The sequence below is a fragment of the Athene noctua genome, chromosome 6 (genome assembly GCF_965140245.1).
Source record: "Athene noctua chromosome 6, bAthNoc1.hap1.1, whole genome shotgun sequence".
Classification (NCBI taxonomy): domain Eukaryota; kingdom Metazoa; phylum Chordata; class Aves; order Strigiformes; family Strigidae; genus Athene; species Athene noctua.
In genome coordinates this window covers 5,052,321-5,079,247 of record NC_134042.1, presented here as the reverse complement: position 1 = coordinate 5,079,247, position 26,927 = coordinate 5,052,321, and positions in this window count along the sequence as shown.

Sequence of the window (26,927 nt, the reverse complement as noted above, 5' to 3'; positions counted from 1 at the left end):
TCACAAGAGTGGAGATATCTGAGTAGATACATCATGCTGGGCACCCCTCAGAGTCCTGTGAAATTGTACAGAGGTTTCTAATTTGGCTTGTCTGGATTTTATTAGGAAACAACTCTTCTTAGTTTCATGTTGCATTGTGAAGTGCTTCACAAGGTTGTTTCCTTTTGCATGACGTGAGAAGTACGCTCATTTTCCAATAATGTTATCACAAGAGCTTTACTACATTTTGCATAATGTTTCATTGAATCTTTAGACAGTTTACCACTTCTCTCAGAAATCATCCCAGAAAGCTGTTCTCTTATATCACCTGGGCTAAATCCTGTCCTGCTCAGCACTTCAAAATTGTGTGGTATGAAATGGAGGGTTAAAACGGGCTACAGATAGTAAAAATAATTTCACATACGTCACATTCTAAAGATCATTTTTACAATTACGTTGTTTTAATCTTAAGAGGCGTCTGTGTGACTTTTCACTTTTGAATATTGTCCATCCAGGATGGGAGCTAGAAGGAGAAGACTTACAACTCTTTGTTAGTTGTTGGTTCATTTCTACCAGCAGGAGCATTGGCATTGCAAAACACTTGTACAAATACATAGAGCACTTCCTCCCACTGTTGCCCCGATGGTGTTTCTGGATGCCTCTGAGGAGAAAGGGATTTGATCTTCCTCACGTGTTCATCTGGCAAGGAGCCTTTACCCGCTGCTGGTGAAATCTGTCAAGCAAAGGGGGCAGGGGAGCTGGCAGCACTCCTTTCCAAGTGGTAGAGGAGGCACACAAAAAAAGGTGCAGCAGTGAGGGAGATGCCGTGTGTGTTCCCAGCACTTCTGATTCATGCCAAAGTCATTCTTTTGGCTCCAGGGGAGAACATGGGATACCTCTCCACTGAGCATTCAAAACTTCTGTTGAAGAATTTCCAGAAAAGGCTAAGACTGCTCTTTTCATTTTGTAATCATAATGTTTTAAGAGAGATGTCCACAACAGCCATCTTTCCAAAGCTTTGAGGTCCAGAAGTGTACACTGAGTATATTCTACAGTGAGCAAATATACAGTCATGTCTCCATGATCTGTACAACTGACACACTTTATATACCTCATAATTGCATATCAGTGCATACTTGAGATCTCTCTGCAGGTTACATTCACGGATGGTACATTTCAGACCTCAGGTAAATTTAGAGTGTTGCATTCAATTTTTTAAAAGACAACAAAAACATCACTTCTGTTATGTTCTCACTTCAACAAGTTCTGTTAGGTTTTTCTATTGCTTACTAATGTTGGAGACTGGTTACAGTATGGACTAGGAAGAAAATATCTGTGTGATTATGTCTTTTTATGTTTCTCTAATGCTTACGCCACATTCATCACCATTACAGTACACATACATCCTCATCGCCTAGGAATATTAAGTGGGATAGTATCTGAGTTTTGTCAGTTGAACAAAGCAACATCTTATCCTGTTGTAAACTTCCTAAAATACATTAACACCTGAACGTTATGAGATCTGCTTCAACTTATTTAAAGACACAAAAAATGCTGGCAAATAACTACAAGGGATGACTAATAACTGATCTTGGAAATTTTATATTCTCAGGACCAGATGGTTAGTCCCTTTTTGACAGGACAGCAGACTTTGTTCCTCACAGGAAGGAATCCATACTGCTCCTGAGCTGGGGCTTCTGTCCTACTACTGGGGCTTGAGACAAGTGGGCAGGGAGCTCACTCCAGCACAGCAATTCACAACTAATGTACACAGCATTACCGGCGACGGTCACATTGCATCTAACAGTCTCGCATTGTAGGTGCAAACGGTGAGAATAGTGCTTATGGAAGTGAACGATATTCATATATGAATGTAGGCAAAGAGCTCACATCTGGATAAATACCACTATTCTATGTCAGGTAAATTCATCATTTCATAAACCATTCCTAAATATGACAAATTCAAATATGTTTATTTAATATTTTCTGCAGATTCTTTACCTCTTTCTCAAAACCTATACAAAGATTTTCATCCACAGGTCTTAAAGAACTTTCACAATCAACTTTTCACTATCTCTGTGAAAATACATATATATATATATATATATATAGAGAGAGAGAGAGAGAGAGAGAGAGAGAGAGGGTAAGTATATGTGTATACATGCTTCATGTATTAATGGTGAGGAATTTTAGACATAACCAGATTAATTCTGTGGAGGAGCCAGGCATAAACGCCCATTATTTCTGACTGCTAGACTGACCAGTGGAAAATACTCACTAATATTTAGGTCAGCATTTGAAAAATTTATCTGTTTACCTCTGAGATTAGTACAGTCATGACAAGTTAATGGTACTCAGTTGTGTTCATAATGCACCTAAAGGGAATGGACATTCTGCAAACTAATTGGCATTTACTGATGATGAACAGACAAGAAGATTGTCTGTCACAAAAGACTGTTCCCACCTGGCATCATGTAACTTCTCAAAGTGATATGTTTAGTATCTTTCTGGTTTATCAATAACATTTTTTTTTCCTTTAATATAGCAACAGAAGAGATTTCAGGCTTTTGAAACACCTCCCTACATTGACTTCCCAGATGGTTTTGAGGTGAACTCATTAAAAATGCAACTTATTAAAACACACATACATTAATGGAGACTGCTGTGTAAACGGCAAGGCAACTGTTATCACAAAGTACGATAAAGTTCCTACTTAATTCATTTAGATCTTCCTCATTTTGCACATCAAGCATTTCTGGAAGTTAATTGGCATGAAAGGCAGGGTAAACTATGCACAACAAATTGAGTGTGAAACAGAATTAATTTAGATAAAACCTATTGTGCAAAACTCTTTGTTCAGCAATATTTGCAAAGGAGACGAGTCACCAGATCTGCTTAATGTCATTGACTCTTCACACTGTGTCATAGCTGAGATTTCAAGCAGGATTGCATTTATTTAAGCCCTAGTTTGAATGCAAGACTATCTTTTGTGCTTATTATACGAGAAGCTGTGGAAACTACTTCACAGAATACTACTGATATAAATGAAAAAAAAAAAATAGTATTACCTATAGAAATAGTTTTCATTTAATAGATAGTTTGTAGGAGTGATCTAGACTTGTCAAATCCTGACAGACTCCTGAAGACAGTATTAACTCTGTTATTTTCAGCCTATGAATTTTTGTAATAATTATCATAAAGGTAATTCAGTAATGCATTTTAATACATCTAAGTAATGCCATAATTCCTCTAGAAAAGACACTCCAGGCAACTGGGAGGAAGGAGGGGGTGATAGGGGGAAGGAGGAAAAGGGATGAGATTATGATTCAGGCTTGAAACAAATGAAAGAAAGGTCTGAATATAACCAGAGTTAGAACTGAGAGTACAAGGCAATGAACACTACAAGGAATTTCGGAAGTGGAAGTACAACCGTTCATGTTTTATTACAGAGCATGAAAACTTGCTCCATAAGAGCTAATATATTTGTCAATTTTCTAATATAAATATTAAAATATACAGTATTGGTTGGACAAGGAATAAGAGCAAGCAGTGAAGGATTGCATGTAACTAGATATTTAGATTAATTTCGTAACCAATAACTTTTTATTTCTTTTTTATGGTGTAGAAATCAGTGACAGTACGGTGTTATGATTGGGCTCCTTAGCTGAAATCTATGTACACACTTCTACTCTTTAACTTAGAATGTCTTGCCATATCTTTAATCTGCATTTTTTAATTATCACGCTATTCTCAGTAGCAAAATGCAAAACAGAATTCCCAGATTTTATTCCTGAAAAGAAAAACATTTCCAAACTACTCAATTTCAAATAAAATAGGTAGTATAATAGAGGAAATGTTCAGTATTGTCCTTCCAAAGGATTTAAAGATCCGCTTATTAGGAATGACAAAGGATAAGAAGATTACTGAGGTTAGTCTGAAATGCCTCATGTCTGTATTAGTCATGGAGAAAAATGTATTTTGAAGTACTGGACTGCAGAAGCTAAATGCACATGTATCGCATAGCCCAGCACTACAAAATACCTTCTACATATGAACGCATTACTATTTATATAGTGCACTTCATGAGGTGGAGAAATACTTGAAGGTAAATCAGTGTAAGTAATACCACTGTATGTGTTACAGAGAAATGAAACACATTCATATTGTACGCTACTTTGTAGTTATTATTATAGTGAAATTTATGGGGCCAGGTTAGCTGGTATGATCTTTTTCTGTCCTTTATCCAGCTGGATAATTGATCATAACTGGAGTGCAATATTTTTGTAAGGTATAGTTAACATAGTTTATGCTGACTGAGATGGTCTTGCTCAGGCTTGCCTATCTGTTGTGAAAAATCATATTTCCTTCTACAAGAAATTCTTTCCATGTTGTTTTTCCCAGTTAGATAGAGTTCAGAATGAATCATGGCCTAAAAAGATGCAGAACCCGTGAGATGCTAAGCACTTTGAGAACAGGATTGGAGACCACATCCGTGAAAAAAGAGTATCAAGATTCCTCTAAAGTGTCTCAATAAATCTATTATTGTTTGTGCATGTAGTACCACCAATACACAAACTACTGCTTGCAGATTTGCGGTTGGTAATCAGGCAGAAGTCATTCTGATTGCTTCAGTCATTGGAGTCACTACATATGTCCATATTCAAGACCTTTTTCAGAGGGCCATAAAACTCTGAAGGAATTCAGGCCATAGTTGGTAGAAATTAAATTTCTCTCATCAGTCACTGAAAGGTTGTTTATCAAGATGCTGCAGATGAATTAGTATAATCCTTATCACTTAATGTAGCCTAGCTTGATACCTTTACTAGAATTAGCTCTCAGAATTAATAAGCTTAAGAAATGTTAGGGAAGAGAAATGTCAGCTATTCATTTGGTATTTAAAAAAAAAAAAAAAATTACACATCTAATAAAAGGTGAAGGAAAAGAGCTGCTCTCTACAAGTATGATCCTGTGATTTCTATCTGTAGCACGTAAATCAAACATGACTGATTTAAATACCATGCTAAAAGTATATGCACTCTGACTGTTTGTTAGGCTGCTTTTATTTTGGTGTAGGCAGCATGCTGCACCAACATCCTTAAACGAGGGTAGATGTGTACAGGGATTGGACTGTAACATGTAGCTTCTTTTGAAACGCTGATATTCCTTTTGGAGAAAAGCAGTTTATCCAGAAAGGTATTAACTTCAAATGTTGGGCTTTCATTAAACTTTAAGACAAACTATAAAGTAGCAGCATCTTGTTTCCAGTCAGGTTTTAAACTGCCTTATATCATCTTCAGGAAATACAGGTTTGTGTGTCATACTGCTTATGTACCTTCAAAAGATTTTACTAATGTGCTTTGGAAAAGATTACTTCCCCATTCAGCAGTGTGCTGGGATGTAAGGAACTGCCACATCAAACTCATCATTAGGGTAAGGAAAAATTCTGTAAAAGGATATTTATAAAACTTCCCTTTTTTAGCTCACAGCTAAAGCTGGTCAGCCAATTTACATTGTTACTGCTGCAGGTAAATAACAGGAAATGTGCTAGTACTGTTTTTCAGTAGTTTGTTACTCATTATTTTCAGATAAGATCATGTGTGTAATTTCTTTGGTACTCCTATTGTGTGCTGGATGAAACAGCCCCCTGTCCAAATACCTCCCTATTAGGATAAACTCAGAGTGAGATTTTAAAGTATTGCATACATAAATCACCAGAGGAAGATTTTTAAACACTTTGAGTGTGACTTAATTTTTTTCAACAAGTGTGAAGACTAGGATTTCATCAAAAACATGTCTAAGGAATGATTACTGGGACCCACTCAGGTGTATTCTGAAGGAAAATACTTGGGGAATGATGGACACCTCAGACAGCCCTGAAAAGAATCAAATGAAGTTGTCACATTTTCTCCTGGCCACTGTCAGGTGGGCAACTGGCATTCCTCTGTCTCTGCTACCCATGGCACGTGTCATCCAGATAATGAGAGCAGAGGATGAGAGTGCAAAATTTATCTGAGCAGGGATGAAAACAAGAATTTGTGAACATCTACTTTCTCACTGGTTTGCTGGGAAAAATTTTCTGCCAGGACTTCTCAATTATTTTTGTTTTAGTTAAAAATTTTGAATTCCTTCTTGCCTTCTTGGAGGAGATAAAACCAAATTTCTTCATTATTTCTTTAGCTCTCAAGCTGAAGAAGACCTTTCTTCATTCTTTTCTTCTGGTTGGGAAGAGGAACCTTCAAGCTTTTCTTTTGCTACTGTACTTTTAAGAGAAGAATGACACCTATCTTATGTCTATAGTGTTGAATTGATTTCCTGGTGGAATAGAGTGTAGTACTATAAGTTTTTCCAGATGATACCAAAGTTATTTCTTGAGAAAATGTAATTATGCTATTTGGGGATCAAACATATCCTGACATTATTTGGAATTTGGGTGAAGAATGTTGATGTTACTTTGCAGTCATGCTTTTCATTGCAGTATTTAAAATATCTGTTGAGCGCTGGGTTTTCCAACTGCTCATACCATCACTTTAGGCTAAAAAAAGAAGTATGACAAGACAGTATAACAGGTTACCAGCTCTCTCCAATTTATGCTTTCCTAGACGTATTACACTTTCATTCACTTTGACCAGGTGTTGTGTTAGTATTTCCAGCCCTACAAACAGGGGCCATATGTAGCTCCAGCATTCATACCACACAGAGCCTTAGCTAGGCAGTCTAAAAAACTCTGTTAGTTCAGAGTCTGCAACTGGGATGAGATGAGGGAATTAATACCTAAGTGAAAGATAACAGAAAGGGTGGATGAGCAAGGACTTCCTGGAGATCAAATGCAAAAATGAAACCTACAGAGGGTGGAAGCAAGGACAGATAGCCTGGGAATAATACAGAGATATTGTCTGAGAAGCCAGGGATCAGGTTAGGAAGACCAAATCCCTGATAGAATTATATCTGGCCAGGGACATCAGGGGCAACAGGAAAAGCTTTTACAGGACACTGGTGATAAAAGGGAGATTAGGAACAATGTGGGCCCTCACTGGAAGGAAACAGGAGACTTGGTTACCTGGGATAGGGAGAAGGCTGAGGTACTCAGTGACTTCATGCCTCAGGCTTTACCATCAAGGGCTCCAGCCACACCACGCAAGATGCAGAAAGTAAAAGCAGGGACGGAGAGAATGAACTGCCCACTGTAGGAGAAGGAACCAGAAGGTGCATAAGTCCCTGGGACCTGATGAGATGCATCCCTGGGTCCTGAGGAAAATGGCAGATGAAGTGGCTAAAGCAATGTCCATCATATCTGAGAAGTTGTGATGGTCGAGTGAAGTTCCTGCTGAGTAGAAAATGGAAGTAAAGAAGACCTGGGGAACTACAGGCCAGTCAGTCTCACCAATGTGTCCTGCAAGATCATGAAGCAGATCCTCCTGGAAACTATGCTAGGGCACATGCTAAATAAGGAGGTGACTGGTGACACCCAACATGGCTTCACTAAGGGCAAATTGTACCTGACAAATCTGATGGCCATGTATGAGAGGGTTACAGCACTGATAGACAAGGGAAGAACAACTGATGTCATCTACCTGGACTTGTGCAAAGTATTTGACACTGTCCTGCATGGCATCCCTGTCCCTAAATTGGAGAGACATGGATTTGACAGGTGGACCATTCGGTAGGTAAGGATGGTCGCACTCAAAGAGCTGCAGTCAACGGCTCGATGTCCAACTGGAGGGAGGTGATGAGTGACATTCCTCAAGGTTCAGTGTTGGGACTGGTGCTATCTAACATCTTTGTTGATGACATGGACAGTGGGATCGAGTGCTCCATCAGCAAGTTTGCTGATAACACCGAGCTGTGAGGTGCAGTTGACATGCTGAGGGAAGGGATGTGCCATCCAGAGGGACCTGGACAGTCTGGAGCGTTGGGATCATGCAAACCTCATGGAGTTCAAAAAGGCCAAGTGCAAGGTCCTGACCATGGGTCAGGGCAGTCCCCAGCACAGATGTTTGGACAATGAGTGGATTGAGAGCAGCCCTTCAGGGAAGGTCTTGAGGGTATTGAATAGAAAACTGACCGTGAGCCAGCAATGTGCACTCGCAGCCCAGAAAGCCACCCATGTGCTGGGCTGCACCCAGAGCAGTGTGGGCAGCAGGGCGAGGGGGGGGATTCCCTTCTTCTACTCCACTCTTGTGAGACCGCCACCTGTGTCCAGCTCTGGGGATTCCAACATAAGAAGGACATAGACCTGCTTGAGCAGATCCAGATGAGGCTACCAAGATAACTGGAGGTCTGGAACATCTCCCTTATGGGGACAGGCTGAGAGAGTTAGGGCGTGTTCAGCCTGGAGAAGAAAAGGCTCCAGGGAGACCCTGTAGCAGCCTTCTTGTACTTAAAGGGGGCCAACAGCAAAGGTGGGGAGGGACTCTTGATCATGAAGTGTAGGGATAGGATGAGGAGTAACAGTTTTAACCTGAAGGTAGATTTTGATTAGATAGAAGAAAGAAATTAATTCCTGTAAAGTTGTTGAGGAACTGGCACAGGTTGCCCTGAGTGTTTGTGGCTGCCCCCTCCCTGGAAGGGTTCAGGGCCAGGTTGGACAGGGCTTTGGGCAACCTGGGCTGGTGGAAGGTGTCCATGCCCATGGAAGGAACTAGATGATCTTTGAGGTCCCTTCCAACCCAAACTATTCTATGATTCTGTGATATTCAAGATATTGCAAAAAGCAGCGATGCATAAAGGCATGAAGATGTGCAAAAGAGTTGTTTGTTAAAAGTGACTGGGAACACAGCATTTAGGATACTGTTTCCAAACTATTTCTTCCTCTTGGGATATGAAGATACATGATTATCCAGCTTTATTGACTAACTAAGCCCACTCCTGTTAAAAATATTTTGTGGTGACATCAGAAAAGACTCCTGTTAGAACTATTCCATGGGGACATCAAAGAAGTTATGAAGCACAGAGGATGTTATAATAATTAGAGGAAATTTAAGACAATGAAGTCCAGGAAATTATAAAAAAATCCTCTGTTTGTAGTTAATTATCTGAATGCAGGCTCCACAGTTGCCTTGCAGGAAATGATGCTTGTTTGAAGAGCTTCTAGTTTTGTCCAGGCAAATGACCAAGAGCAGAAGAGAGTTTGGAGCAATGCACATGACACAAGCATTTATATCCTATTGCCAGGGCTTTTGCAGTATCTGAGACTGAACAGGTTGAAGGAAAAAAAATTTTTTTTTTTCTTTTTTTTTGAAAGCACAAGAACTTTCATGAAAGCAGTACAGCCTATGTGTTCACAATCCATGAGATGGCGGTGAATGTTCATAGGCCTTATGCTATAAGGAAATTATATCCTTTTCTGTTTACAGTCATAGTTCTTGGGAGTAGGCAAAAGTCTAAATTGTGAACTCATGTTTTGAAGGCGCATTGATCCATGTTTAGCATTAACTTTCATGATTGCCACAACAGCACAGAGGAATCATCTGTTAAGACTTCATAACTTCATTATGATAATCTTAACTATGAATTTAGCTGTCTCTATATGATTGCCCACTTTTACGGATAGCCACAATCCAGAAGCTAATGAATTCTTTGAGCATTGGGAAATGATCTTCAAGGTTGTGTGGGGGTTTTTGGAGCAGACATCAAAACAAAACACCAGAGGGAAGTCATTTGATACAAATGTTTTCTGCCCATTGACTTCTGCCCACAAGAGTAATTCCGGGCAAAGCAGACTGGACAACCTATAGCTGTAACTCTGCCTGCTGAGACACTAGCAATGATTTAGGACCCTTCACCCTGTCCTGCACCTAGCCTCTCCAAAAAAGCCTGAAACAAACCCCTTAGTCCTCAAGGATCTCACTGGCAAGGGAAGAATCACATCTGCATCAGTACTGGCTGTACCAGTAGATGGTGGGTTGTGCACACTACAGAGGAGCAGGTTTCAGAGGAGCCCATATGAGGTAGGCAGTGGCCCTGAATTTGGCTCTAGTGAATTGAAGTGCAAAAGCCACGAGTAAATTAAAGCCAACAGTGCAAATGTGAATCAGCCCAGAGGAGCTGAGCAAAAGCACAGCTACCAAAGACAGCCCAGCTGGCTACAGCTACAAAGACAGCCCACCTGAAGGACTTGCCAAGATCAGCTCCTCACAGCTCCTGTCTTAGCCTAGTAAAACTTCAAGTCATACATATTCACTCTGATTGTATTAGTAGTCACTGGGTTTTCACTGATTTTTAATTATCCTGCAGTATGTTTACTCAAAGACACAGAAACGGAAGGACAGGGGGAAAAAAAAATAAAATATTTGAGCTCCACTATCTTCCATTTCCTTCTGTGTTTTTAGAGATGTGTCTACAGGGGGTTCAAGCTCATGGAAATTGGAAGGGAAAAGGGACCCTTGTAATAGTAGGACATCTAATTCATTTATTGTCGCATGCTTCCTATTGTTTTGACCAGCCCAGGTCATGGGCTTTCCAGTATTCCTTATGAAAAATTATTCTATATGTTCATATAACTGCCATCAAAAACTTTAGCAAAGACTACATTTTTCTCGTCTTAATTTCAATCTATTATCTCTATTCACCTATGTTTCACTATGTAATTATGCTTCCACTTAAGTGTTAACAGTTTGGATTTTAACATTGTCCACACTGTTTTCTTTGTGCGTGGTTACAGACCACTGCCTTCTTCACCATGTTGGCTCTTAAAACTCTTTGTTAATTCATTTAGTCTGCTTAACTCCACAACATAAAATGTACAGAAATTGAATAGGGTATTGGAGCTGCGCTAAACAGGTTTCACTGCAGATAGAGAACAGCGACTTAATCAATTTGTTTTCCTCTCTTCCTGTATTTATGCATGTCATGTTTAGAGTCCATTGTGAGATACATGTATATTATAAAAACTAGACTACTCTAAAATAATTTCCCCATGTAATCACAGGTTTTAGATCCCATTACTAACAGAAAGGTTCTAATATAGGGATATTTTTTTTTATTTTGTGCTATTCTCCAAAAATGCTTTGCAATAATCATTTCTTATTCCAAATTATCCTGCTATGCACACACATTAATTGACTGGTTCATTGCTTCTTTCATGAGAGAATTTATTTTGGCTTAAGGGACTGATTGCTCTGTTTGCTGTAAAATACTTGTGGAAATTTTGTGAATTTCATGTCTAAGATATAAGATTCAGGTGAGTAATATGAGTTGATATTTATGATCAAATGAAAATGGAAATCACAGAGAGGAGATATATTTGGTTTACAATGAATCTCTGTTTTAAATGGTATTTCAAGTTATGTAAAGCTAAGACTGTTAATTAATGATTTCTGAAATACCTTTATCATCTATGCAACCTCCCTGTGGTTATGAGTGTGAGATTCATGCAGCAGAGCAGTGCAAAAGCTTTTCTTATTCTGAATGGTTAGTGTCAGATGAACTAGAATATTTGACAGAAAGGAGGGGAAATAAACTAGGTTTGTCAGTCAGGCTACTAAGTTGCTGAGAATTTTCTACATTATATTAAATATATTTAACAAAAATATTTATAAAGGGAATATAAGTGGAATCAATGAAAGAAAACAAAATTCAAAATTAATGAATCGAAATAAACTAGAGTGGTAATTTTTTATACCACGGTATGAAAGTGGTTCTCAGTTGGTACTGAATTTGATATCTGCTTAAATCCATTGACTTAAGTCCATCAGAACTTTCAGCCAAATTTAGACAAAGCTTGTTCTCTCTATTAGAGAAATAATAATGAATGTTTTTAAAATTTCTATTTTACTGGTGTCTAACCTACGTCTATAAGGTGAAAGGTCCATGTAAAATGACAACACACAGCAGAACAGTATTGACAAATACTCTAATGACTAAACAGGAAGAATTTGGGGGCAGATTTAATGCACAAATGAGATTTAATTGAGATGCGCAGATTAACACTTTAACTTTTCACTGAGGTGCTTTTGTACCTCTTGGATTCTGGCTTTATGTCTCAGCTGAAAGGAGCATCAGTGCCTGTTGCAGGCTAGGATAATAATGTATTTATAAAAAAAAACAACAACAACAACAACAAAAAACCACTCACAAACAAACAAACAAACAATTAAGTTGTTCTGATGTCATTTTCAAGCTGAGTTTGTATTCTGAAACTTCTCGCTTTAGCCACCTATTCGGGGTCACAGCTGTGTTCTTGCTGCCACAGATAACACCAAAGTCACATGAACTTACCCTCTGTAAATCCCAAACTTAACCTCTGTCTAATTCTCTGCCCTGCTAAGACACCTCTGGCATTTTTTGCTGTTTTGAGCCTGCAATTATTGCACCGTCCACATCAATTTATTGTATTCACCCCAGTCTGTGTGTTGCTAGTCTGTAGATCTGAATTAGGTACAGTGACGTCCACAGAAAAGTCATGCCCCCAATTAATACAATATTCTGTCTATTTTCTGTTCAATTTCTCCTTCCTAATTCCCTTGTTGGAGCACATTTTCCTTAATTCAATTAGACACTCGATCTCTCTGTAGCAGGTCGCCACCAGACGACCAAGGGCCCCACTGCAATTAGAAGTAATCCTATAAAGAACTGAATAAAGACTCAATTATGGAGCATTTTAAATGCAGGCTGCACCATGGCTCTGCTAATATGTTACCCCCTACAAGCACTATGCAATCAGATTGGAGATCGGATCTCTAATATGAATTAGAATTCTGCAAGATCACTTATGGTCCATTTTTCCCCTTGAAACCAACCCCCATGAAATTTATCTGCTCCCCTCATCTTTCACTCCCATTCAATTTGGTTCCTTTTAAATACCTAAGTGTCTTAAGACATTCTTTTTTGCAGATTATTCTTTAACGAACTGAAGAGATAATTTTGGCTTTTTGGCAAACATATTAGTGACATATCATTTTTGGTGAAAACAGAACCCTGATCGTTTTTCTGAACTTCACTCTCTGGTGGTTTGGATAGCACTAACTGTAGCAGCCAGAGATAGTTTGGTTTGGACAAGCTTTTAATTACTTTTATGAAACGAACAGAAAAATTGGTTGAGATGCCATTTTTCTCCCCTTTTCCAAGATCCCTTCTTTGAGCAGGAAGGGCATATTCTTCCCAGATAAAATGTGGAATTAGGACTTAAGGGATATGTCTGTGCATGTATTTTCATGCATGGCTCTGGTCTCGGTTATTGACCAAGTGTTTAATGTCTTATTTACAAACTTCTGGACTCTTTCAAATGAGCATAGTAGTCATCATATTCTTTTGCCCTTGCCAGTCACGTTTATTTTCTCATCTTACATGCCCAAACTTAATGCTTTAGTTTAATATTTATATTAATAATAACAATTATGATCTGTAAATAATCTTACATAAATTTCCTGACATATTTTTTTTGTAGTTGTCTGCCCCAGAATGTACTGCTGCTCAGAAATTTGCTCATTAAATATTTGTTTTAAGCTAATATAAGAAAAATAAATACAAACTTATTTAAAATCCTGAAAAAAAGAGATTTTGTGGTTTTGTTGTATGCTTGCGTATTTAACTTCGTCATATGTATTTTAGTTTATTGGATTTATAATTTAATGTGTTAATATTTGCCAAGAATGTACATCTTTAAATTAAAAAAGTGAATGGTCCATAACTCAGCTGTGTAAATACATAAAATTCCATTGATGTCATGATCTAAATACCAAGTCACAGCATCTTTCATTTCTTAGTTTTTAACCATCCCATATTCACTGAAGTTTGAGTTCAGGCTTTACTTGAAATTTTACTACCCTCTGTGTGCAACGGAATTACAGCTGACTTGTGAGTAATATTCTTCGTGCAAAGCCTTTTTATTTCCTTTCTTCTTATTTCAAACACTGTTGTTTCATGTACAAGAGGATAATTAATACTGTGACAGCAATTTCTATTAGAAGGGGAGAAAATTCTTATTATTTCATCTTATCTTATTATCAGGTTGAAAGTGGGATAGCTCCCTGGCAAGGAGTATTTCATTATTTTGTCTCAAGTGTCCCTAAATGTGTTCTTGATACTGCCTTAACGATCTAGTCTTTAACTGAGAAAATAAATATACTTAGTCCTTTAAATAAGTAGGTCAGCTGCTTGCAAAAGACACCACTAGTTTAGCAGGATCCAAAAAGAGACAAAACTCCAACATGACTTCTCGAGTTGACTGCCAAGGTCTATTTGATGATCTGTGCCACTCTGTAACCACTGTCTGTGTGATCTAAGCAGTTTCTGAGCCTGTGTTTAATCAGGGGATTTTTCTTGCTTGTTTTAGTGCTGTTCTCTTGTGATGAGCCAACTTTCTTCTGTGTTTTTTAAAACATAATGTTCTGGCATAATTGTTGATATTTTTATTTCTTTTTTACTTTTTTTTTTTTTTTTTACTTTTAACCTCTTAATGCCTTAGATGTTTTCCACACTTTAACATCCCTTATCTTGTTTTATGTAGATAAGTTAGAAATACATACGGAAGCTCGTGTGATGTCATTATCTTGACAATCAGTACAACCTAGCCTCAAGTTCAGCTCATGTTCAGATCTCATTCCAAAGAGCCATAGCTGCACTTGGAGGAGATGGTCAGAGTTTACACAGACAGGGACCAGCATATGGACAAGTTGGATGTGAAAACGTATGGTCCCTTTAGTTTTGTGCGAAAAGCAAACAATGTGATATATGGTAGACATGCCAAATAACATGTAATCGTAGTGGATTCTATTTTCTCTTCTTGATAATGTAAAATAGAGCTCTCATTAAAAAAGTTGATCTATGAGAAACTAATAAAAGAATAAATACCTTTTCAAACAATGTAAAACTATTGTCTAACTCCCAGCCACAAGCAACTTTGGAAATAAGATTTTAGAAGACAGTTAAAGAAAATTCAGCATTTATATGCCCAGTGAGAACACGTGCAGTTATAGTGCATAAGAAGGCTATGTAATCAGAAAAAAATGTAAACACATGGCTTATGCCATGAATTGATCTCTAACTAAAACCAGTAAGAAACATTGTCCATGGATAGTTTATTCCATAACTGTTTAAAACTATTCTTTTGCCATCTTCCTCTGAATCATTTTGTACAAGTCACTGTCAGAAAAAGGATATTGGGCTTGGCAGCTTGCTAGTTTGATTCAGTAAAGTAATTGTTATAATGCAGATGCTTTATAACGCTGCTAGATAATATCTTAACCACAGTGTGGCTTTCTGTAAAAATGGTCACTGCCATGACAACAGAAGTAGGAGGACCATTTTCTTTTTTGAGGATTTTAGCAACAACAGACAAATGACAGCCTGTACCCTTTCTTTGTTGTTTTAGTGTAGTCACTATGTTCCTTAAAAAGGGAGTTGAAGATCATATATAACCCTCTGGAGGATGATGGAAAATATTTTTTGGTAGGAATTGCACAGACAGAGAGAGACTTTTAGGAAATTAGTTATGAGGAAGAAAGGCTACAAGAAGGGCATCAAGGAAAAGAGAGCTTGCAGCTGCAAAATCAACCAAGATATGACTCAGAGGAACAGGAACTGGTCACGCTGCTGGACCCAAGGCACTGAAAAAAGGTGTCTGGAGGGATTGGGCAGAGTTTGCTGCGCTCCAGAAAGACACTGAGCTGGCTGAGATGATGGTCTGCCTGCAAAGGATGCAGTGGACAATGAGAAGTTGGTTTACAATCCCTTTCTATTATTATTCCATCTTTGTTTTCTGTATTAAAAAAGTTAATTAACCTACTTTATAGTCTAGTAAAACTGGTATTGTTTTTGTTTTTGTTTTTTTTTGTTTTGTTTAAAAGATTTTGGTAATTGTTTAGGGAACTCACTGCAAGGGTCTAAATTCCCTGCACAGCTGGGACTTGAGGTCACATCCAACACCTTTCCTCTTCCTTTCCTTGCAGCAGCTCTCAAGCCTATAACCAAAACAGAAATCTGTCATTAATCGTAGCTGGTGCTGTGGTCACATGGGCACCAGTTACTACTATTTCAACAGATCAGCCAAGTTGTATCCTGCGAATATCTCCAACTGGGGACACAGGACCAAAGTTGGTTAAAGTGATGACTAAACAGCTTCTTCAAAACTTACTATGGTTTATCCATTCCTCAAAGGCGCAACACAACCAGACTAATAGCTAAACACTGTAAATGCCCTACATTCAGGGTATTGTTTACAACTTCGTTAAATTCCCCTCAGCTGAGCTACCTTCTGCATTGACACAATGAAGCAGCTTGACTTCTGTGAAGCTTTTATGTCTGTAACTTCCCTGTCTGTTCTTTTCCACTGTCTCCGTTTTGTCTGGGTTCTGGAAGCCCTCAGCCCTTCTTTGGCACATACCTTATTCTTTGAGAAGAGAAAGTCACCAAACCCAGATTAAAGCAAACAGGCACCTTCTCCTTTCAATTAATAATCCAGCTATTGCTGACATAACTCCTTTGATGGATGGTACAGGATATTTTATTTGAATTCTTGAAGCTGTGTTCTAATACTGAACCTAGAAAGAAAAGCAAAACACCAGTTTCCATTAACAATGTTGTGCATTCAGGCAGGGTTGCACTTAAAAATCATAAAAGTTAGACAGTTTGTCACAAATATGAATACTTTCCTCACGCATTCAGTTACAAAGCTTGTTATTTTCTATGCTAGAATGAAATCTTGATCCTAGTAAAATAGATGAGACCTTTTCTGTTACCTTGCACAAAGCTGAGATTTCAGATTGGAGAATTAAAATTATATAAGATTGTTTTAAAACTATTAATGTTTCAGTAAAAAGAAATCCTAATGAGGGAATGAAAAGCATTACTCGGTTAGTATCAGCAAATCCAAAATTGGAGAACAGTTAATTTAATAAATAAAGAATATTCCTTTAAAAGAGATAAATATCATTGATTATGGCAACTAGCTACTTCTCAGCAGCTTAATTAAAGTATGATGAAGATAGGCTTTTTTCAGCACACTTACTTGTGCTGCTTATATTTTAAATACCAAAAATAATTATTGACTTCCAACTAGATTAAATTTTGTCCTTATTTTTAAGAAAGTAATTAACCTGAAACAGCCTTATTATTTTAAATTAATCAGTACTATAATAGGTTAGTGAAGCATACCTACCAAAACAGAAACTAGGACTAGATGCAATGTTTTGGCTGTAAGGCTTTTGTGGGCTGAGGAGAAAAGCAGAAGTCTATATACTTTATTTGCTACTGCCAGGAGAATCCTTGGCAGCCAAGCATCATCTTTAATCTTTTATTTCTTGTGCCAATTTTAGTTAATTTAACTTTCATTCATGCATTCATTTAAGAGTATCCCTTGTATTTCACACTAAGATTCAATCACAAAATTCATGCAGATCTGGTGACTTCAAATTGCTTCACTGACTTACAGCCCTAAGGCAGATCTGTTTACAGAGTGGAGCCACTTGTCCCAGCCAGTGCCACCTAGTACATCTTAGTTTGGGATTGCTGAAATAGTATCATTTATATGGAATGGTAGTCCTTCTAAATTTTTTTTAAGTTCCTACTTCTGCTTCTTTGGAGGCCCTTTTGAAGCCTTTATGAGTTACCCCCAATCCTTAACAAACATTAATCTGTTTGTAAGGTATAACTAGGAAGATATAACTGAAAATAATTTTGTGTAGTTTCTTTGTTTAAAGTGAGGGAGGAATAAGGCAAGGAATATTTATCTCCTGGGCTCCAATAATTTCTTGCTTCCAGATAGCTAAAATAAAATGTCCTTTTACACCAGGAGAGTGAGCAATCCCCTCAGTTCCTTTCCCTGCCATCTATGACAGGAAATATCAATATTCCTCCATAGAGGGGAAGATCTTGATCCAAAAAGAAACCACAGCATGACATAACAGCTTCTTGCATGAGAGCATAGCTTTGCTGCAAGCCCTCTCCATATATAATCTCAATGAAAAGGTAAATCTGGAACAAAGGCAAAGAAAAAAGCACAGCGTGGCTATTGGGGTCACAGACTTCTTTCTATCCAGTATCCCAAAATACAAGGCATAGAAAGCCCTGCTGCCACTATTTACCATAAACGATGCTACTGCTCTTGCATGTTTCATTGAGTTCTCTTGTTGCACTACTCAAACTCAGGAGCACGTTCTTCATACTTTATCACAGTCTTCTGTACTTTTTTCACACAAATGGTCTTTTCACATATTTATGCCCTTATTTAATTCATAAAGTTTGGACTCATATAACCTGTGTCGTGAGAACCATGAAAACACTACACAAAAAATAAAGATGTCCAGAGTCTGAAGAGTTAAGATCTTCTGTCCTTTGCCAGATGTGTTTCCACAGAGATCAATGGCTTCATTTGATTACAACAGTGTTAAGATCCACTTCTTTCCTTGTTTTTGTTGTCTCCAGCTAGGGCAATACAATTAAACTCGAGCGGAGAGTAAATTATAAGCCTGAGACACTGATATAAATAAGAAGTAAAGCTCATGAAGTCAACACATTTAGACTTTCATTAGAATGGTGTGAGCTAACAAATATGCCTTTATCGGGAAGTGCTTTCAGCACACTGAAAACATATGAATAATGCATAATAATACAGATTGAGACCTGAGTGAATAGACCAGCTGGTTTCCACAGGATATTCTGTCCCTGAATGTGACATGCTATTATTTTACAAGGCCAAAAGTCCTTGAAATGGATGAGGCAATGACCGGGTTCAGAGACCATTCAGAAAAATTGCAAGAAAAGGGTTGCTGGTAGAAATAGTAATTATTTTGATGAATTTATATAATATTAAGCAGAGTATATTTTATGAGAAGCATTGATTACGTGAAGCCAGTGATTGTGTTGTACATATTGTCTCTGTCATAGAGATGTCCTTCAGGGCTCTACAGGCAATTCTGGGCACTGTGGTTATCACAAAGGGACATCCTCAAGCCTGTGGTAGCAAATACTCTGACCCACTCATACTGATTTCTCTGTGATATTTTTCTTTCCCATTGTCCTTGAAATACATAGAATGAGCTACATCCCTCCATCACCAACCAATTTGCAGAAAAGGAATCGTAGCATTTGGGAAGTAGTATAACCCTTTTACACTACCAAAGTGGGTGGGAGCATAACAGATTTCTTACCATGCATCATGGATGTCTTTTTCTTGAAAGTCTAAAAAGCCATTGTATTTCTTAGTCAGACTTTTGCAAACCTATGGCTTTATTTTTTCTTCTTAATGAGACTAGAGATGTGAAAAATTTAGTATTTTGTGATACCGTGGTCTTTTAAGTAAGGTTATTTTAATGTGTGATGTCACAACTGAGATGATCACTTAAGTGATTATCAATACATGATGATGTAGACTAGTCAGGAATTTAGAAAGGAAATAATGCAACAGTCTGCCAAGCTAAATCTTCGTCACTGAAAAAGTCTTTAGAAAATTACTTTCAGACTGTTTTCTTTCAGTACAAAGAAGGAAATTCTTGTCCTTCTTAGGCAGAAGTATAGCTATTAAGTTAACAAGATGATGAAGCAGCTGTGTCCACCAGAACCCACAGTTATTCCACAGACTTTTGCCAGCGGAGCTTTGTCCTGTTGGATGTTATAGCTGATGCTAGTAAGTTCAGGGTACCTGTTCTGCAGATATAGCACGACCCAGTTCCATTCCTGATGAAGTCAGCTAGTTTCAATGGAAGCAGAAATGGATCCTTTTCCAGTGGGATATGCTTCATGGTTTCTTCTAAACTGAGCCTTAACCCATGGACTGCAGCAGGCAAATATAACAACCAAGAAAGATATTTACCACAGTGAGTGCTCTGAACACAAGACCAGAGAAAGAAGAGTGAATTAAAAACTGGACTGAAATAGGGTATTTACAGAGTCTTAAGATTCTTATTTCCTTAGTAATAATTCTCACTTCTTTTTTACTCACAGAATACATATCACTTTTCTATCTTTACAGCAACACTATAGATGTATCCATAGAGCTATTTTGGGGTATCACAGGCTAGGTAGAGCTATCTAGTTTAATCATATCCATTTTTACGTAATATATGTTGATCTTGCATTAAATACTTGTAGGGTACACTGTGACATGCCCCATTTAACACCATGTCATACACTTTCAGCTAATTAAACCTCATTTCTGATATGTGAGGAATCCATATTATACATTATTCTTATTACTGCAATCCCTTTTCGTTACAGAGCCTCTAAGAATCCTTAATGATTTTAATGATTTAAAAACCTGGTTATTCAAAACAGAGACCATGTGATTAGCATTACTGCAGATCCACTACAAAGAATCCATTACAATCAGCTGCAATTTTGAGAAATGGGTTGGTAATATCATAAAACTTACAAAACATAGTTTTATCTTTCTTGTGGAGATTTATGAGGCCAAAAGGACTTCATGAAGGCATCACCTTTTATGCCTATCATGAATTGCATGAAAAAAAGTATAAAAAGAACTAATTTGGATGCTTAAACTGAAGCCAGTATAATCTTGGCACGGCTGAGAAAAAGAGGAAAAAACAAGGTGGCTATAAATTATATTTGTTGTTCCTCAGTCTCCAGTGCAATTTAGAAAAGCCTTGGGTCTCCTTAAATTATGCTCAGCTGTCTACAGTCTCATGGGGTAAGTTCTGCATCTGGAAAGTGTTACGGTAGAAAGTTGTCATGGGTCGTCTCTCCAGGATCATACCAGAAGGAGATGAGACCCTTAGCCCCATGATGACTCACCCTGGGAAAAATAAATTTAAGGGGAAACTCCGTACTCTGTGTGTGTGTGTGCATATGCCTGTGTTTTGTGGCATACAACAGCATGTTCATGGAGTAGGCACCTATATCTGATCCAGCTTCTCAGCTTCTATTGGGGTATCCACAGTACTGCTGTCATTATGTCCCAGCTACACATTTGTCATCCCATCCAAGGGAGAAGGAGGGATTGAATCAAAACATAATAATGGTCAGGTAAGGATGAGGTCTGTAATGAGAGGAAAGCAGAAATCCATATGTACAGAGATTATAATTAGAAAGATCACTGTTTAAATATGACCAGCACTCTGGATCAAGGTCAACAGTGCCAGTGTTGACCGTGGCTCATTTTTACTGTGTACAGTGGGTCCAAAGTAAGTATTATTTGCACAGATGTTTAAAGTGACATATTTTTACAAGTTTTCATGAGGGTTTTTTGGGGTTTTTTGGGTTTTTTTTTACAGTGGGAAGACTTTGATCCACATAATATTTTTTTTTTTTTTTGGAAGAAGAGTATTATAGAACACAACAGAACAAAACATTTTATATAGCTTCACAAGGGACTAACTCTCTTATATCTTGTTTTATTTCATTTCATTTCATTTTCCTAAGCCTAAAAAGTCACCTTGCAGCATCTATATGGAGAAAAAAAAAAAAATTGTTTTGTAAGCTTCAGTTAGGAACTTCAGGAGAACGTCTTGGAAAATCTGCATGTAACCTAAAGTTGTGATCTGAGGACCTCTGGCCATCATAATAATCTATGCTTGGAAATCAAATAAGAATGGCAACATAACTGCCTGGAAAACAGTGTGGGGTAGGGAGTGTCTGCTGCTGTAAACTTCAGATACTTCCTTAGACAAAATTAGATGGAATAATTTTTGCTTTCAAAGCCTGTTCCTTTTAGGGAGTCTCATTGTTTAAAGATCTAAAGGTGACCTAGATATTCAGCTATACTGTGGGTGTTATATACAGGCAAATAGTCCAGAGAAGAAAGATACAAAGGAAACACTGTTGTTTGTGCCACCAGGTGTAGAAACACCTGCTTGTATCCACATTCATCACAGTGGGAGGTAACTCATTTCTCTGAGGAGGTTTTGAATAGAAACTTTTTGGATGAACTCCACAAACTATCTATGTGTATGTATGTGGGTATATATAGAGATAGATGCACACACTATCTAAAGTCCTACTCATTGCTCCATGTTAATTTGATTTTTTAATTTTTTTTTTCTGTACAGAATGTACCATATACCATGTATTATAGATGCTGTTATAACCCCAAGGTAAAGATCACACAAACTGTGAATTGCAAATTCTTTACAGATTTTCTGTTGTAAACATACTTTCTTCCCACTAAAAGTCTTGTTAATGGAAGTGTTAAGAAACATGTAATAAGTATTTGATATGGGACATTTTCTCTTTTTTCATCTCTGTTAATGTTCTTAAGTCCAACCTGCCTTGAGTGCAGGGCTCATCTCTTTCTTTGAGTCACAAGCATCATCTCTGTCTTCAGACAGTTATGGGAAATTTCCCAAGACACAAAGGGTAAAGTTTTCAGGTGTAAGTTACTGTTTAATTTTTCATTCGAGTCCATATTGGCTAGCAATTTCCATCATATGATGGCTGTAGCCTCCTTTATGAATGCATATGATGATCTAAATCTTACTCACACTGAATATGTGTGCACCTAATGAAAATAAAACATTCATCAGCGTGCCCACTAATCTCCCAGAAAAGTGATGAAAGAAGCTAAAGGCTGCAATCATTTCTTTAGGACAGAGTTGTACTTGAGGTTTATTAGTGTTAGAAAGCTGGTAGTGCCACTACTTGTTTTATGAATAAATGTTTTCCCTTTCCATGGCCATCAACATGAAGGGTTTCAAAAGTCATAAATTCACTTTAAAAAAAAAAAAATAATTTAAAATCTCTGAAATAGATCTCTATAGTCAGTGTTGAACTGTGCAGTTCCAATGTACAGCTCACAGCCTTCCCTAAATGGATTCTTCTAAATTGTGCCAGTATTTGATGTACATTGTTTTCAATTACCTTGTGGTGACAGCCGCCACTTACATTTTTCAAACAGCAAGAAATGCATTACTACCATTTATATTAGGCTCCATAGGGCAGTTACAGAAGAAGCCTTGCCACAGGATTGTCAAATTAAGCCTTGCAGGTTAGGCTGCCACAGAAAAAACATGGGGACTATGCAGCTGTTGTGCAGGAAGTGAGGCTGGATGCTGGACGTGAAGAACTTCATCATGAAGGCCCAGGGAAGCAGAGAAGTCTGTGTAAGGGTATCTATATATGCATAAATGACGTAGCAAAAACTTCCCTGCAGGGGATGAAAAAGGGAGGTGTGCTCCACCATGGCCTGCCGTAAAATGAGTTTCCACTAACAGCCATAGGGCTTGCGATGCAAATGGACCCTTCTCCTCATGGAGGGGTTGCCCCCACACAGTACTAATGCATACAGAATCTCTGTCTTATAAAGAAATAACACTGATGCATCTCATTCAGTACCGTGGAGGGCAGGAGCTAGGAAAAGGGGGTCCCAGGGTTCTGCACACACCTAGACTCAGCTCTGCCATCCTGTGTGTTGCTGTTCAGCCTTTTTCAGTGCATGGGAAAATTCATGTAAAAAACACCCATCTTTTGCTGTAGGAACACAAGCAAAAGCTGAATTCAAGACCACAGCTTGGATCTAAGACAAGAGGCCAGTACGACCATTACATGCAAAAAGAAGTTGCTTAATTAGAAACCATGGAGGCAAAAGGAGATAGTACCTGTGGTCTCTTCGTATGGTACAGAGCTTATTCCAAGTTTTTGTGGGATCTGTAATACCTCCACTGGTTGAACATTTTTTCAGTGATGCAGGACGCAGTCCATAGCTGTATAGCTCTGGCTAGATAAGTGCCTTGGAATGATTGCAATTGCTTGGTTTCCCTCAAAACTGAAAGAATTTAGTTTCAGGATGGAAATCCCTGCTATGTCCCATATAGTTCAGATAATTGTTCCAGGTGGAACAATTTCTGACTCCTGCTGGTAATTGTCATGTGCTCCAAAGCTCAACAGCTCTTGCAAACTGAATTTTACCTTATGTAATTGCAGCAGGTGTTTATATTTGATATAGTACCTTCTCTTTAAAATAGATTCATATCGTAGTAGGTACTCCTACAATAATTGTGAATAGCACCCTTCCTTTTTTCTTTTTTTTTTTTTTATATAAGTTTATAGACAGAAAGCTACACAAAGTAAATTTCAATCTATTTGATATGGCTAAACCAACAGCAGTAACAAGAGGCAGCACTGCAAAAAGGAAGACCTTGAAATTTGCAAGTAGCGATGAGATTTTCAGGCTCACTTGCCCTTGAAAGGATATATCATGTTTTAGAAATCAAAGCACAGAAAGCCATTTCAAAATATGCTAAATTCAGAGGCGTTTTTTGATCGGATAAACTAAAAGGAAGATATGTCTAGTCAGTAATTTAACTGGTCAGTTAAGGTAAGGGAGACTAGAAAGAATCTGAAAATAGCCACATAAAAATTATAAAAATCAATGTAATATTTCACAAAGATTCCATGGAATAAGTGCAAAAGCAGAATCATTATAATGCATAAATCTTAAATCTTCAGCTTAGCCATGACCTTTGGAATATGCAGCACAGATCTGAAGAAGACAAATTTCCAATGCTAGTTAAATCTGGAAAGACGCTGAGAAGTCACAGTAGATACACTTGGAAAAGCAGACTAGGGGAAAAAACTCCTGAATCTAGCATTATTAGCTACCTAAGCAAAAAACAGCTGTCATGGCAACCTAACTCGTGTAAATGACAAGAGATAAATATGAATATAATCAAAATGCCTAAGTAACACATTATTAACTTGAAGACAGAAGTCTCCTCAAAGGTTGGCGTAGCTTATGTAGTTTGCGCCTGTACCTCCTGAACCTCAGCTGTTGTAAATCAGCATAGACTAATTGGATTTAGGTTAGCCACACTGATTTTAACATCTGCTGAGGATTTTGCCCTCTACTTTTTTCTGTAAGACTGACTGAGGGGTTTTATTACATGATCTGTCCACATTCCTTCTGTTTGTTTTTTTTTCCCTAGGGATGACATAAAACTTGTTTTATCACCATGCTGTACTTTTTTATGTATTAATATACCCAAGACTAAAGCTGGTGTGCAGCTGGTTTAAAAAGAAAATCAGTGGAATGTTATTCTCCAGGAATACAAAATTTGTTGAACCTAAGAATCTTATCCACTAATGTGATGATTTAAGCAAAGTTATCTCTCTAAAATATTTGGAAATAATTTTTTTAATAAAATTAATGTCTCAAATGCAATCTTTTTGAAATAAAGCTATTTGTTGTTTGCATTGTTCTGTGACAGCTTTATGTAACTGGGGGCTCAGTTATAATCCAAATCTGTTGATGTGAATAATTTCCTTCATCAAAACCATATATTTTAAAAAATATTTTAACACTGGACATTTTAAGATTTTGGTGCTGTTCATGTTTAGCTTAAAAAACCAAACCAAACCAAAAAACCCAAAACAAACCCAAAACCCCCCAAAAAACCATCTGAATTTCTCAAATCCAGTCATTCTGGTCCCTGTATAAAGCTCTTTGACATCAAGCATCCTCACCAGGCAAGGTAAATACTTCTCAGAGTTATTTGCAAGGTTATTTTTCAAAATAGCTCTTGGTAAAAAGCTCTAGATCCACCAAACAAGATTTTCATGTAAATCATTAATTACTTAAGTTATTTGGAGAACAAGTTAATATTTGTAATTAGTTCAGCTACCTGTTAATTGAGTAGGTGACTTGAAATTTCATAGAAATATTTTACAACTAACATGTAAAACTATTACAGCTGTTGTTAACAATGACTAACAGTGAATCCTCTCCTCTCTTTTCCATAAATCCACTTTTCATCTGGTCAGCTTTTTCCTAACTTCAAACTAAGTAGTTTGTCATTTTAGGGTTATTTCTGCAGGCCTTTTTCTACTCTCTTGGATTTTGCCATGGGTCTGTGACTTGTGTGATAAAACATCTAAGCTTTAAAGGTATTCATAGTTGTGCAATAGTTGGAGCAAATCATACTGTGGATTGAATGGTTCCTATTACCTGACAGATGGTCTTTCCCATGCTAAACCAAAATATAACCTGCCTTTGTCATTCATGCTCATATTTTACTCTTCAAGCAACTTCCTATTCCCATTGAAACAAATGGAACAATCAGAGGAATAAGAAACCCACCGCTTTAAAAAAATACCAAAAAGTCACTCAGCACATTTCAACAGCACTACTACATTTTTATGAGTAGACTGCTAAAACCACTATCAGAATTTTATTTCTACTTCTGAACATATTCCTATTTCACTCAAAAGTAGCCTTTCAAAGGTGTGTGTGTTACCAGCAAATGTATTTTAGATTATTCCTTTCTACATTTTAGTTCAAAAGATATCTCTGAAGTTCAGACAAGAGTTGAGCTAACACCAAAACCATTTTCAATAGATATTTGTTTCAACAGCCTCATGAGTTCATGAAATACACTTTTGAATGCTTTGTATGATTACTTTCAGTAAGTATGCAGGCACTGAGTTTTATTAAACCCCACTCCCAAGTTATTTTTAAACAGACATCAATATCATGCATTGAGGATGATTTTTGACAATGTGATTTTAACAAGCTACGTGTACATTGGCTTAGCCCTTCAGCTATCTAAGAGATGGAGTGAGTTTTCAAAAGTTCTTGTCACGACTGAAACGAAAGTTTGGTGATTCATTACCTGGCAACTGCCTTGACATCATGAGTAAAGTGATGAAATGGACTGGAAGAGGACAAAGGCTGAGGAAAGGTACATTGCAAAATGCAGAAAATTTACAAGTGAATGAAAGACAGTTCCTCTTTATATGGGATCTACTCAGTCTCTGCATCTCACCACATTTAATTACCCTTAGATTGATGATTCTGGATATTTTCTTGATCATTAGTAAAAATGGTGACTATGAAAATAATAGTGAGAACAGAAACATTGAACCTTTCTTCTCCACGGGTTATATATGTGAAGACTTGTAAGAGTCATGAAGCAAACAGCTGTACTCTTACTCAATAGGCAGAATCCTGAATATGTCTCCTCCTGGATCAAACACTCATTGCCAGGACGAGGTACTAGAATAGAAGGATCAGTACTTTCATCTGTTTAGATACCTATTATTTCCTTAAGCATTGAAGATCTACTGAG